Source organism: Cololabis saira, chromosome 2 (genome assembly GCF_033807715.1).
Source record: "Cololabis saira isolate AMF1-May2022 chromosome 2, fColSai1.1, whole genome shotgun sequence".
NCBI classification, from domain to species: Eukaryota; Metazoa; Chordata; class Actinopteri; order Beloniformes; family Belonidae; genus Cololabis; species Cololabis saira.
Genome location: NC_084588.1, coordinates 50,329,958 through 50,342,346, shown reverse-complemented (window position 1 = coordinate 50,342,346; position 12,389 = coordinate 50,329,958). Strand labels below are relative to the sequence as shown.

The 12,389-nt window shown below is 38.4% G+C and overlaps 5 non-coding genes across 5 annotated transcripts; all 5 read left to right on the top strand.

Moving 5' to 3' along the window:
- Window positions 1-1,558: 1,558 nt before the first annotated feature.
- Window positions 1,559-1,640, top strand: trnal-aag (transfer RNA leucine (anticodon AAG)). Its single transcript has one exon. It is a non-coding gene; the product is annotated as a tRNA-Leu (tRNA).
- A 2,443-nt stretch (window positions 1,641-4,083) lies between these two features.
- On the top strand, window positions 4,084-4,166 carry trnal-uag (transfer RNA leucine (anticodon UAG)). The gene has a single exon. It is a non-coding gene; the product is annotated as a tRNA-Leu (tRNA).
- Window positions 4,167-5,303: 1,137 nt separating this feature from the next.
- On the top strand, window positions 5,304-5,386 carry trnal-uag (transfer RNA leucine (anticodon UAG)). Its single transcript has one exon. It is a non-coding gene; the product is annotated as a tRNA-Leu (tRNA).
- Window positions 5,387-5,913: 527 nt separating this feature from the next.
- Window positions 5,914-5,996, top strand: trnal-uag (transfer RNA leucine (anticodon UAG)). The gene has a single exon. It is a non-coding gene; the product is annotated as a tRNA-Leu (tRNA).
- A 6,026-nt stretch (window positions 5,997-12,022) lies between these two features.
- On the top strand, window positions 12,023-12,104 carry trnal-aag (transfer RNA leucine (anticodon AAG)). The gene has a single exon. It is a non-coding gene; the product is annotated as a tRNA-Leu (tRNA).
- Window positions 12,105-12,389: the final 285 nt, after the last annotated feature.

The window sequence follows — 12,389 nt, the reverse complement described above, 5'->3', positions numbered from 1 at the left end:
TTACAGGCGTGCGCCAATGCACATGGCAGGGACGTTTCACATTTTTCGGTCTTTTGAGTTGAGTTTAACACATCCAACGAAGCAGACTATGATAAGAAACAATCTCTGGTCCATTTAAAGGGGATTAAATGTCTATGTTCTGATAGCAGTCTGAGATTCAAGATGGGAACCATTTTGAGTTAATGCACAAACCTATGAGTGGATGGAGACTTGAGATCATCTTTGTTGTGAATTGACATGAAAATGGGAAAAAATACAGGGAAATTAACTGGAAAAAAAGCAGCTCTTTTCCATCCATAAGTGGTAGTGTGGCCGAGAGTTCTAAGGCGCTGGATTTAGGCTCCAGTCTAGAAAGAGGCGTGGGTTCAAATCCCACCACTGCCATCAAGGCTCCAAAGATATGTTGATGACTATGTGTTACATCAAATAGTGAACTTTCTTTGTGATGATCATTGGTTTGGTAAAAACAACAAATATTGACTATTACAGGAATCTTTCTGAAGCTATGTATACGCTGTCATTCCTTAACTTGTGCGATCGGCATGGTCCACTGCAACTCTGAGCTCAAACAATCCACCAGCATCAACCTCCCAATATCTTGGATTACAGTCAAAACCTCAAACAATCCACCAGCATCAACCTCCCAATATCTTGGATTACAGGCGTGCGCCAATGCACATGGCAGGGACGTTTCACATTTTTCGGTCTTTTGAGATGAGTTTGACACGTCCAACGAAGCAGACTATGATAAGAAACAATCTCTGGTCCATTTAAAGGGGATTACATGTCTATGTTCTGATAGCAGTCTGAGATTCAAGATGGGAACCATTTTGAGTTAATGCACAAACCTATGAGTGGATGGAGACTTGAGATCATCTTTGTTGTGAATTGACATGAAAATGGGAAAAAATACAGGGAAATTAACTGGAAAAAAAAGCAGCTCTTTTCCATCCATAAGTGGTAGTGTGGCCGAGGTGCTGGATTTAGGCTCCAGTCTGGGAAGAGGTGTGGGTTCAAATCTCACCACTGCCATCAAGGCTCCAAAGATATGTTGATCACTTCGTGTTACATCAAATACTAAACTTTCTTTGTGATGATCATTGTTTTGGTTAAAACAACAAATATTGACTGATACAGGAATCTTTCTTAAACTATGTATACGCAGTCATTCCTTAACTTGTGCGATCGGCATGGTCCACTGCAGCTCTGAGCTCAAACAATCCACCCGCCTCAACCTCCCAATATCTTGGATTACAGGCGTGCGCCAATGCACACGGCAGGGACGTTTCACATTTTTCGGTCTTTTGAGATGAGTTTGACACGTCCAAACGAAGCAGACTATGATAAGAAGAAACAATCTCTGGTCCATTTAAAGTGGATCAAATGTCTATGTTCTGATAGCAGTCTGAGATTCAAGATGGGAAACATTTTGAGTTGATGCACAAACCTATGAGTGGATGGAGACTTGAGATCACCTTTGTTGTGAATTGACATTAAAACGGGAAAAATACAGGGAAATTAACTGGAAAAAAAAAGTAGCTTTTTTCCGTCCATAAGTGGTAGTGTGGCCGAGCGGTCTAAGGCGCTGGATTAAGGCTCCAGTCTCGGAAGAGGCGTGGGTTCAAATCCCACCACTGCCATCCAGGCTTCAAAGATATGTTGATGACTATGGGTTACATCAAATACTACACTTCCTTTGTGATGATCATTGTTTTGGTAAAAACAACAAATATTGAGTGTTACAGGAATCTTTCTGAAACTATGTATACGCAGACATTCCTTGACTTGTGCGATCAGCATGGTCCACTGCAGCTCTGAGCTCAAACAATCCACCAGCATCAACCTCCCAATATCTTGGATTACAGTCAAAACCTCAAACAATCCACCAGCATCAACCTCCCAATATCTTGGATTACAGGCGTGCGCCAATGCACATGGCAGGGACGTTTCACATTTTTCGGTCTTTTGAGTTGAGTTTAACACATCCAACGAAGCAGACTATGATAAGAAACAATCTCTGGTCCATTTAAAGGGGATTAAATGTCTATGTTCTGATAGCAGTCTGAGATTCAAGATGGGAACCATTTTGAGTTAATGCACAAACCTATGAGTGGATGGAGACTTGAGATCATCTTTGTTGTGAATTGACATGAAAATGGGAAAAAATACAGGGAAATTAACTGGAAAAAAAGCAACTCTTTTCCATCCATAAGTGGTAGTGTGGCCGAGAGTTCTAAGGCGCTGGATTTAGGCTCCAGTCTAGAAAGAGGCGTGGGTTCAAATCCCACCACTGCCATCAAGGCTCCAAAGATATGTTGATGACTATGTGTTACATCAAATAGTGAACTTTCTTTGTGATGATCATTGGTTTGGTAAAAACAACAAATATTTACTATTACAGGAATCTTTCTGAAGCTATGTATACGCTGTCATTCCTTAACTTGTGCGATCGGCATGGTCCACTGCAACTCTGAGCTCAAACAATCCACCAGCATCAACCTCCCAATATCTTGGATTACAGTCAAAACCTCAAACAATCCACCAGCATCAACCTCCCAGTATCTTGGATTAGAGGCGTGCGCCAATGCACATGGCAGGGACGTTTCACATTTTTCGGTCTTTTGAGATGAGTTTGACACGTCCAACGAAGCAGACTATGATAAGAAACAATCTCTGGTCCATTTAAAGGGGATTACATGTCTATGTTCTGATAGCAGTCTGAGATTCAAGATGGGAACCATTTTGAGTTAATGCACAAACCTATGAGTGGATGGAGACTTGAGATCATCTTTGTTGTGAATTGACATGAAAATGGGAAAAAATACAGGGAAATTAACTGGAAAAAAAAGCAGCTCTTTTCCATCCATAAGTGGTAGTGTGGCCGAGGTGCTGGATTTAGGCTCCAGTCTCGGAAGAGGTGTGGGTTCAAATCTCACCACTGCCATCAAGGCTCCAAAGATATGTTGATCACTTCGTGTTACATCAAATACTAAACTTTCTTTGTGATGATCATTGTTTTGGTTAAAACAACAAATATTGACTGATACAGGAATCTTTCTTAAACTATGTATACGCAGTCATTCCTTAACTTGTGCGATCGGCATGGTCCACTGCAGCTCTGAGCTCAAACAATCCACCCGCCTCAACCTCCCAATATCTTGGATTACAGGCGTGCGCCAATGCACACGGCAGGGACGTTTCACATTTTTCGGTCTTTTGAGATGAGTTTGACACGTCCAAACGAAGCAGACTATGATAAGAAGAAACAATCTCTGGTCCATTTAAAGTGGATCAAATGTCTATGTTCTGATAGCAGTCTGAGATTCAAGATGGGAAACATTTTGAGTTGATGCACAAACCTATGAGTGGATGGAGACTTGAGATCACCTTTGTTGTGAATTGACATTAAAACGGGAAAAATACAGGGAAATTAACTGGAAAAAAAAAGTAGCTTTTTTCTGTCCATAAGTGGTAGTGTGGCCGAGCGGTCTAAGGGGCTGGATTAAGGGTCCAGTTCTCGGAAGAGGCGTGGGTTCAAATCCCACCACTGCCATCAATGCTTCAAAGATATGTTGAAAACTATGTGTTATATCAAATACTGAACTTTCTTTGTGATGATCATTGGTTTGGTAAAAACAACAAATATTGAATGTTACAGGAATCTTTCTGAAACTATGTATACGCTGTCATTCCTTAACTTGTGCGATCGGCATGGTCCACTGCAGCTCTGAGCTCAAACAATCCACCAGCATCAACCTCCCAATATCTTGGATTACAGGCTTGCGCCAATGCACACGGCAGGGATGTTTCACATTTTTCGGTCTTTTGAGATGAGTTTGACACAGGTCCAAACGAAGCAGACTATGATAAGAAACAATCTCTGGTCCATATAAAGTGGATCCAATGTCTTTGTTCTGATAGCAGTCTGAGATTCAAGATGGGAACGATTTTGAGTTAATGCACAAACCTATGAGTGGATGGAGACTTGAGATCATCTTTGTTGTGAATTGACATGAAAATGGTAAAAAAAAAATACAGGGAAATTAACTGGAAAAAAAAAGTAGCTTTTTTCCATCCATAAGTGGTAGTGTGGCCGAGAGGTCTAAGGCGCTGGATTTAGGCTCCAGTCTCGGAAGAGGCGTGGGTTTCAAATCCCACCACTGCCATCAAGGCTTCAAAGATATGTTGATGACTATGTGTTGCATCAAATACTACGCTTTCTTTGTGATGATCATTGGTTTGGTAAAAACAACAAATATTGACTGTTACAGGAATCTTTCTGAAACTATGTATACGCAGTCATTCCTTAACTTGTGCGATCGGCATGGTCCACTGCAGCTCTGAGCTCAAACAATCCACCAGCCTCAACCTCCCAATATCTTGGATTACACGCGTGCGCCAATGCAAACGGCAGGGACGTTTCACATTTTTCGGTCTTTTGAGATGAGTTTGACACGTCCAAACGAAGCAGACTATGATAAGAAACAATCTCTGGTCCATTTAAAGTGGATCCAATGTCTTTGTTCTGATAGCAGTCTGAGATTCAAGATGGGAACCATTTTGAGTTAATGCACAAACCTATGAGTGGATGGAGACTTGAGATCATCTTTGTTGTGAATTGACATGAAAATGGTAAAAACAAATACAGGGAAATTAACTGGAAAAAAAAAGTAGCTTTTTTCCATCCATAAGTGTTAGTGTGCCCGAGAGGTCTAAGGCGCTGGATTTAGGCTCCAGTCTCGGAAGAGGCGTGGGTTTCAAATCCCACCACTGCCATCAAGGCTTCAAAGTTATGTTGATGACTATGTGTTCCATCAAATACTACACTTTCTTTGTGATGATCATTGGTTTGGTAAAAACAACAAATATTGACTATTACAGGAATCTTTCTGAAACTATGTATACGCAGTCATTCCTTAACTTGTGCGATCGGCATGGTCCACTGCAGCTCTGAGGCCAAACAATCCACCAGCCTCAACCTCCCAATATCTTGGATTACAGGCGTGCGCCAATGCAAACGGCAGGGACGTTTCACATTTTTCGTTCTTTTGGGATGAGTTTGACACGTCCAATCGAAGCAGACTATGATAAGAAACAATCTCTGGTCCATTTAAAGTGGATCCAATGTCTTTGTTCTGATAGCAGTCTGAGATTCAAGATGGGAACCATTTTGAGTTAATGCACAAACCTATGAGTGGATGGAGACTTGAGATCATCTTTGTTGTGAATTGACATGAAAATGGTAAAAAAAAATACAGGGAAATTAACTGGAAGAAAAAAGTAGCTTTTTTCCATCCATAAGTGGTAGTGTGGCCGAGAGGTCTAAGGCGCTGGATTTAGGCTCCAGTCTCGGAAGAGGCGTGGGTTTCAAATCCCACCACTGCCATCAAGGCTTCAAAGATATGTTGATGACTATGTGTTGCATCAAATACTACGCTTTCTTTGTGATGATCATTGGTTTGGTAAAAACAACAAATATTGACTGTTACAGGAATCTTTCTGAAACTATGTATACGCAGTCATTCCTTAACTTGTGCGATCGGCATGGTCCACTGCAGCTCTGAGGCCAAACAATCCACCAGCCGCAACCTCCCAATATCTTGGATTACAGGCGTGCGCCAATGCAAACGGCAGGGACGTTTCACATTTTTCGTTCTTTTGGGATGAGTTTGACACGTCCAAACGAAGCAGACTATGATAAGAAACAATCTCTGGTCCATTTAAAGTGGATCCAATGTCTTTGTTCTGATAGCAGTCTGAGATTCAAGATGGGAACCATTTTGAGTTAATGCACAAACCTATGAGTGGATGGAGACTTGAGATCATCTTTGTTGTGAATTGACATGAAAATGGTAAAAAAAAATACAGGGAAATTAACTGGAAGAAAAAAGTAGCTTTTTTCCATCCATAAGTGGTGGTGTGGCCGAGAGGTCTAAGGCGCTGGATTTAGGCTCCAGTCTCGGAAGAGGCGTGGGTTTCAAATCCCACCACTGCCATCAAGGCTCAACCGGTAACACTTTACAATAAGGGTCCCTTAATTAACGTTAGTTAATGCATTATTAAGCATTAATTAACAGTTTAATAATAGTTAAATAACCATTATTATGTATTACTTAACATTAATTAGCATATTAGTTAATGCATTAATAAACAGTTAGTTAATGCATTATTAAGCATTAATTAACAGTGTAATAATAGTTAAATAACCATTATTATGTATTACTTAACATTAATTAGCATATTAGTTAATGCATTAATAAACAGTTAATTAATGCCTACTGCTCAGAGTTAATTAATACATTAGTAAGCATTAATAAACGTTACATGATGTAATTATTTATCCTTATGTATGCATTACTTAGTATTAAGTAATACATTAGTTAATACATAAGTAAAACGTTAATAATGTCCCTAGTAATCATTTACTAATGGTGTTTATTTGGAGTGAATATGCATTAAGTAACAGCTACCTAATACATCTACTAATCATTTGCTAATGGTGTACATGTTTACTGGATGGGCATTATTAAACAACTATTTAGAGTCTTAAGTAATCATTTCCTAATGGTGCTGTGTATGTTATCAGGTAGCTTACCTGACCTTATGAACGGTAACCTGACATAAACCTTAATAAATGTATAGGAGTGGCTCATAACCATTACTTAACCATTAGTAAAGGCTTGCTGGACCCTTATTGTAAAGTGTAACACATTTATCCCTTAGGTAACACATTATTAATGCTTAACTGCCTCATAAGCATTACTTAACCATAATTAACCATTAGTAAAGGCTTGCTGGACCCTTATTGTAAAGTGTAACACATTTATCCCTTAGGTAACACATTATTAATGCTTAACTGCCTCATAAGCATTACTTGACCATAGTTAACCATTAGTAAATTAAGCAATCACATATAAAGAAGTTTACACTTTTTATTTAAAACAAAATAAAACAGATTTTAATAGATAACATTTGTTATATGTATACAACATATATATATATATATATATATATATATATATATATATATATATATATATATATATATATATATATATATATATATATATATATATATATATATATATTAGTGCTGGCCAACGATTAAAATTTTTAATCTCAATTAATCCATGATTTCTGTAATTAACTGCGATTAATCGCATATTAATTGCAAATTTATTCACACATTTTGTGAATAAATTTATATATATATATATATATATTAGTGCTGGCCAACGATTAAAATTTTTAATCTCAATTAATCCATGATTTCTGTAATTAACTGCGATTAATCGCATATTAATTGCAAATTTATTCACACATTTTGTGCTGTTCTAAATTACCTCAAGGTTTTTATGTTTTTTAATCCCTTTAACAACATGAGAAAGGGAAAATATGCTGCTTTATGCCAATGTTTATTCAACTTGCCACAAAAAAGGCTTTTGACCTGAATGTAACATTCCTTCATAAATACAAACACAATGTAGTCCCCAACTTTACACTTGTAAAGACTAACTTAAGATTCCTTGTTTTTTTAAGCAGCTCAAAGTAAAACAATGAACCACATGCATCACAAACATTGTACAAGAAGTGCATTGGTCAGTTACATTTTCCATGTGATTATGTCTAACCTCATATGGAGGAAAATAAAAGGCTCAAAAATATCCCCATCTCCTAAGTGGGATCAAAACAGGGGGATACAAAAAATAAATTACAAACGAATAAAGTGCACATGTAAGGGGAGTAACTCAGCCGTTTCCTCACCTGAATCCTCAGTGCACTCGTGAGAATCGCAGTGTGCGCCCGTCGTCTGTGCGCACGCGTGTGTGTGTGTGTGTGCGGCGGCGGGGGGGAGCATTGTTGACTTTTATGTTTTATGTAAAGCGCTTTGTGTTGCATTTCTTATTTTGTAAGAAAAGCGCTTCACAAATGAAGTTTGATTTGATTTGACTCGTCCTTTTTTGCAAGCTGCTATCCAGCGTTGTCTGATTTTGACGAGGGGGGGGAGCGGAGCAGCGCGGCGCTCTCTGGTATTTGAGACTCGACGTACTTCGTTGGTAATTAATTTCAAATCGATGGTACATGTAAATAACTTCAGTCTTGTCCAGCGAACCATCTGGCATCTTTTTGAAAGTGAACTTGCTGTTCAAAAGTCGCTTTTCCCTCTCCATCTTTCAGTTCACCAGACTTTTTTTTTTTTTTGTGCGTTAAAAAAATTGTCGGCGTTAAGAGAACGTTAAGTTAACGTGTCGTTAACGCTTTAAGTTGGACAGCCCTAATATATATATATATATATATATATATATATATATATATATATATATATATATATATATATATATATATATATATATATATATATATATATATATACATACACACACAGATACGTAACAACATTTCGCACAGAGGAGATCTTTGAACAAACATTATTTAGTAACATAATACAATAACACAGTATGATAGGCTACCCTCTGTTTATCCTCCCTGGAAATATCTGCTCCCTTTTGACATGATGAGCTATGAGTGGCACCAGTTCTCTCCTCCCCCTCTTCTCCACCAAGCGAAGCACCGGCTTCCCTGGATGTCTTCGCCCTGGCCGCCTCCGCGTGCTTTGCACCCCCAGCATCCCGAACACCCACTTCCTCCGCTTCCAGCCCCCAGCCATCCTGCCCCTTCAATACTGTGTTTTGGGGAAAATGACAGAACAAGAAACAAGATTATTAACCTTGTGTCAGATACATTTATAATGTTAGCAGGAATAAAGTTGACAAATCTGATTAGACAAAGTAAAATGCAAGATTTCCATGGAATGGATGATTACTATAGCCAAATTTAAGAGTTTCTATAGGAATGATTCTGTCCCATTCTGTTTTTCATCACTATAAGCATGAACATTATAAATGATGGGCTGCTGTTTCAACTTGGCTTCTGTCGATCGGCAATCCAATCGTTTCACTGCGATTGAGAAGACAATCAACAATGTTTTTTTTTCTTGCCGATGTTATAAAACATACACATATGCTGCTACAGCTGTGTAGTGCCCCACCCATTGTGCTCTGGCTCAGCTGATCGACGCTCAGACAGCAGTTAGATCTTGCAGTTTTTAACTCTTTTTATACACACAAAGTATAGCCAAATACCAGGCTAAAAAATACAGTATAGATCTCCACATTAGGATGGTGGACCAGAGCATGTGAGGGAAACAGAGCAGGTGAGAATTTTCTTGCTCCTTGCTCACAGACCTGTCCAAAAAAGCAGCGTTGTACACTTAAACCCAAACCTGGCATCGTCAGATTCCAGTATGAGTTCTGTTTCAGATCTCTTCCCTCCCACAGTTTGAATAATAATTTAATCAATGACATACTTTTCGATAACAAACAGATCGAGCTAGAAAACAAGCTGGTTGTAGGTCAGGTATGGGTGGCCCTGGAGCTAAATTGGAGCGGGATGGAGCAGGAGCGCTGGTACAACTTTTAAAATAAAAATCCGCACCCTGCTCCCTGCTGGAGGCCGCAGATGAAAAAAGTTATTAGCCAACCAGATTTTTTACTAGCCAAAACCAAAACGTTGCTTTACTTTTGTATTTCGACATCACTTGTATATAGCAGTCATCGTAGTACCATATTACATCAATCCTGTTTTTCTATACGCTACAATTATCATTCAGTGTACTACTATACTATTGGTGGAAAATGCATGATGTGTTCTTGTATAATTTAATTTCAGTAGTTGCCTACTTAATTGTAAATCTAACATTTATGGAGGAATATATAGCATTACACCTTCAAAGTAACACTTTGATCCTGTCCTGTCTGTATATTCTATAATGCAGCAGGTGTATTGTATAAATAATGTGTTTATTCTGGGCTGGATAAAAATGTCCAAATGAGAACGAACAAGTGAATTTAAAAACAAGCAGCCTTTTTATTATTAGCTCGAAAGTGTCTTATTAAGACTACAACAACCAACCTAGCCTGTCTTAAGACAACCACAAGACAACAGCTAAACCATTTAAGGAACTATACAGTGTGTCCCCTGCTGGTCAAACTGAGACATTGCATTGGTCCATTTTCTCCAGTTGTTCTTCAGAGTGTTTACTATTCATTCTTCAGAGTCAGACTCAGACGGTTCACCCGGAGTTGACATCAAGAATAAAAAATAAAAAGGTGCGATGGTGCGCACAGTATTGGGAATCTCAATTTGATTTATAAATGGCACAAAAGTTGGGAATCTCGATTTTTCTAACTAGCCAAGTGGCAAGAAAATCTGTCTCGCCACTTGAGGAATTTGGGTCGCAAATGGCAAGTGGCGAGTGCTAAATTCAAGCCCTGCACGCTGATAGAGGGATGTACCAGAAGGACCAGTACGGTCCAAATGAATGTTCATTTCCAAAAATGATTCATCCCAAATGTGTCCATTTTTATTTAGCATTTTCCCCTCTTTTTCTCCCAATTTAGCCTTGATAATTCCCTGTGTGTGTCATGGTGTTTCCATGTACCTTGGTGAACGCATACACATACACAGCACCATTAGGAAATGATTACTTAAGACTCTAAATAGTTGTTTAATAATGCCCATCCAGTAAACATGTACACCATTAGCGAATGATTAGTAGATGTATTAGGTAGCTGTTACTTAATGCATATTCACTCCAAATAAACACCATTAGTAAATGATTACTAGGGACATTATTAACGTTTTACTTATGTATTAACTAATGTATTACTTAATACTAAGTAATGCATACATAAGGATAAATAATTACATCATGTAACGTTTATTAATGCTTACTAATGTATTAATTAACTCTGAGCAGTAGGCATTAATTAACTGTTTATTAATGCATTAACTAATATGCTAATTAATGTTAAGTAATACATAATAATGGTTATTTAACTATTATTACACTGTTAATTAATGCTTAATAATGCATTAACTAACTGTTTATTAATGCATTAACTAATATGCTAATTAATGTTAAGTAATACATAATAATGGTTATTTAACTATTATTAAACTGTTAATTAATGCTTAATAATGCATTAACTAACGTTAATTAAGGGACCCTTATTGTAAAGTGTTACCGCCTCAACCTCCCAATATCTTGGATTACAGGCGTGCGCCAATGCACATGGCAGGGACGTTTCACATTTTTCGGTCTTTTGAGATGAGTTTGACACGTCCAAACGAAGCAGACTATGATAAGAAACAATCTCTGGTCCATTTAATGGGGATTAAATGTCTATGTTCTGATAGCAGTCTGAGATTCAAGATGGGAACCATTTTGAGTTAATGCACAAACCTATGAGTGGATGGAGACTTGAGATCATCTTTGTTGTGAATTGACATGAAAATGGGAAAAAATACAGGGAAATTAACTGGAAAAAAAGCAGCTTTTTTCCATCCATAAGTGGTAGTGTGGCCGAGAGTTCTAAGGTGCTGGATTTAGGCTCCAGTCTCGGAAGAGGTGTGGGTTCAAATGTCACCACTGCAGTCAAGGCTCCAAACATATGTTGATGACTTCGTGTTACATCAAATACTAAACTTTCTTTGTGATGATCATTGGTTTGGTAAAAACAACAAACATTGACTGTTACAGGAATCTTTCTGAAACTATGTATACGCAGTCATTCCTTAACTTGTGCGATCGGCATGGTCCACTGCAACTCTGAGCTCAAACAATCCACCAGCATCAACCTCCCAATATCTTGGATTACAGGCGTGCGCCAATGCAAACGGCAGGGATGTTTCACATTTTTCGGTCTTTTGGGATGAGTTTGACACGTCCGAACGAAGCAGACTATGATAAGAAACAATCTCTGGTCCAGTTTAAAGGGGATCCAATGTCCTTGTTCTGATAGCAGTCTGATATTCAAGATGGGAATCCTTTTGAGTTAATGCACAAACCTATGAGTGGATGGAGACTTGAGATCATCTTTGTTATGAATTGACATGAAAACGGGAAAAAATACAGGGAAATTAACTGTAAAAAAAAAGTAGCTTTTTTCAGTCCATACGTGGTAGTGTGGCCGAGCGGTCTAAGGTGCTGGATTAAGGCTCCAGTCTCGGAAGAGGCGTGGGTTCAAATCCCACCACTGCCATCAAGGCTCCAAAGATATGTTGATGACTATGTGTTACATCAAATAATACATTTTCTTTGTGATGATCATTGTTTTGGTTAAAACAACATATATTGACTGATACAGGAATCTTTCTTAAACTATGTATACGCAGTCATTCCTTAACTTGTGCGATCGGCATGGTCCACTGCAGCTCTGAGCTCAAACAATCCACCAGCCTCAACCTCCCAATATCTTGGATTACAGGCGTGCGCCAATGCACACGGCAGGGACGTTTCACATTTTTCGGTCTTTTGAGATGAGTTT